This window comes from Papaver somniferum, chromosome 10, assembly GCF_003573695.1.
Source record: "Papaver somniferum cultivar HN1 chromosome 10, ASM357369v1, whole genome shotgun sequence".
Lineage (NCBI taxonomy): Eukaryota > Viridiplantae > Streptophyta > Magnoliopsida > Ranunculales > Papaveraceae > Papaver > Papaver somniferum.
The window spans coordinates 157,449,812-157,453,178 of NC_039367.1; positions in this window are offsets into that span (position 1 = coordinate 157,449,812).

Here is a 3,367-nt window from a genome sequence, read left to right on the forward strand (position 1 = left end):
AGACCAGCCATTCAGCAGCGAACTCACTTCGTCAACAGTTCCAGCAAAGTTCAATCAGGGTAGAAGGGACATAGAGGAAGCTTAACTCGTGGGAAGTTCCAGTGAAGGAGAGTACGTGTGATTACTCGTCAAGTAGCCTCATCAGCGGTGAACAGATATGCGCATAACTTCGGCAAATCAATTATTTCAGCTAAGGGGAAAATCCGTTTGGCAAACTACGAGAAAGTTAGGCTCGTCAACAACTTGGGCGAAGATGAATACTTATTACTTCGTGACATCTCAAGTCGTCAACCATCCTTGCGAAGGAAAATAACATTGCAGAGGCAGAAGAGACAGGGATGATAGAGAGTGCAGGCGAAGTGAAGTCAAATAGGGAAGCATCGTTGGCAGTAAGAAGAACGAGATTCCTCGTGAGATTTGTTTCGTCAACAAACAAGACTAAGCCGGCAGTTTGAGAGAAATTTAGGACGAAATACTTCGTGCAATTTGGGATGGATACTTATTACTTCGTCACCGGCTTATGCGAAGGAAGAAGATACAATAGTAACGACTACTTCGTCACCAACTTTGATGAAGAAAGAGATGAGGCAGCATTAACCACTAGCTCTAAAAGAGAAAACCTCTCCCTCATCTCTCTAATTTTATCTTCGATTACTTAGATTCAATCTCACCCGAATTTACAATGATAAATTTAATTCTTTGTATGATAACCGCTATCTCAAATCTATACAGAGTGTTCACTGACTTGATCTGTTGTTTGCAGCAATGAACGAAAACATTTTCTCCAGCGCAAATTGTTGACGATGAACGAAGGGATAATTAATTCTGAGAAGTTACAGTATCTGAATGGAGATTAATCAACGAAGCAGACCAAATCAACGAAGCAGAACAACTCGTAATTCTCAGCAAAGAGAAAGATGCAGTGAGCAAGTGAACCTCATCAATATCTCATCTCGCCAGAACAATCAACGACGAAAGATACTCTACGAATACTATGATAGGAATCATTTTGCAACGAAATGACAGACGACGAGGTGAGAATACTTCGCCAACCACCAGCGAAGATTAGCCACGAGCAAAGAGAAGGGCAGTACTTCGTCAATCACGATTCGAATTCGGATCGTCATCAAAAGCTCAGTGCCTCATCGAATCAATTAGTTCCAAATACCACAAACAACGCATTAAAAGGGAATATCCTCAACTCTCATCTCTTAAATTATAATAGTTAGAATTGTAGCCTAATTTGCTCATGTACACCAATACACTTGAAGTAATAGCTTTTGTGAGCCATTATTTACTTGGATTGTGAGCCACATGCACTTCGTGAAAGGTAAGGAGAACTTCGCGAAGTTTTCTTCGTCACCAACCATCCACCTGCGAAGACACGGTAGTAACAACTACTTCGTTAGCAAACACCGGCGAAGACTCCCAACAACTTGAGCAAAACCAGCGAGCAAAAGAGGAAGGCGAAATACCACTTCATCTAAATATGAGGAAGAAATTTGATCACGAAAAAGAAATATCAAGCGAAGTGCAACCACCAAGTGAGGGACATAGGCAAGGCTTACTTCGCGACCAGCAGAGATCAAGGGCATAGTCACTGCCAGCGAGGATGCTTACTCCACGAAACTAAACCAACTCACGAAGCAAAACTAAGGGTCAATAATCTTTACTTCGTCGATAATCACTTCGGGAAGGACAGACCTACGAGCAACAAGCCCAGCTCGCCAAGACACCTATTACTTCGCAGCCACAAGCCCAACTCGCCAAGACACCTATTACTTCGCAATAACAAGTCCAGCTCGCCAAAGCTCACATACAACAACAAGTCAATAACATCAGTGATGACCAAGCTTTTCATACAAATCAATAACAATGATTTCATCTTGCATGCCAACATCAACCCTCCGTCACAACGAGCTAAGTACCATTAAAACTATAAACTTTTCATACATGAAATATAGCATGCTATATTGTCTCTATAAGAAATACTCCTCAAAAAGAAGAAAAGAGCAAAAGAAAAACCTTAGATTAGGAGGCAAAACCTTCGCTAGGAAGGCTAGGAATCCACGGCGTGCACCCTAGTCTAAAATTCGCGTAGTGAACAACTCCTGGACAGATAGCTAGGGGTAAGTCCTATCCGCCGAGGGTCCCCCTTTTTGGTGATGGCCCTCGGTAAGGGGTGTGGATTATGACCAAGGTGTCGACATATTCAGTTGATCTGCGGGTACCTGGGATGTCTGGAGCGTTACCGGCCATGTCCTTATGGAAAGTGTTGGTTGCGGAAACACTCGGTCCCAAAGAACCCCACCTAGGGTGTGACTTCTAACCAATACCCATATCGGCGAAAGGGATAAGAAGTCACGAAAAAAGCTGAATGTCGCAATAACCAGATGGTAAGGGATAGGCATGCATGTCAGAGGTATCTTCCTTGAAGGCGCATTCAGTGGGAAGGGACGTCACCCTCCAGATTAGGGAGATGGTGACCTAAAAGTCGGCAACACTACGGGGCTTTTATTCATGGGAATAATTAGGCATGTGGTATTGTCGCAAAGTAAGACCTCAGTAAAGAATGTTAAGGCGAGGTTGATGGATTGTTATTCGCAATAATAATGAGCGCCTGAGACTTCGTCGAATAAAGACCCTTAATAAGAGGGTGGGGCAAGGTAAGAACCTTACTTAGGAGGCACAAATAAGAACCCCGTAAGGCCACATACGAGTAGAAGACTGGAGCAAAGACCTTACCCGTAACAATTTTCAACACCCAAAGTATGTATAAGAGCCAAAAAGAAAGAAAGAAAGAAAGAAATAAAGAAAGCAAAAGCAAAAGAAAAAAAAGAAAGAATATGAAGTGAAGAAATCATTGAACAAAAGAAGAAAAGATTATGAAAAGAAGAAAGAGGAAGGCATAAAGATATTAATGAGACATGAAGAAAGAGACAATGTATCATGTTATTATAACTTGAATAAATATTTATATTGCTATGATTATACTATTGCTATGATATACATGCTAACAATGTAGGAATAAGCTCTGAGGCAATAAAGAGAGCAATGCACGATCTAAAGTTGAACGGAGACATTCATGGGGCGAACTTGGAGGAAAGGCGAAATTGATGAGGCAAAGAAGGTGAGCATACAAAGGGCCATGAACGAGCGAAGATGAATGGAGGAGCGAAGAACCAAAACCATGCAAGGAGGAATCAAAAGAACACGAAGCGAGATCAACACCTTCAAGATTTAATGATTTAAGTAACACACACATACTCTGTACATTTCATTTCGCCAACTTTAGGTAAGCATACTATTCATGTTCATTCATCGTATAAGCATTGCATAAGTATTTTCATCACATCCATTCATTATG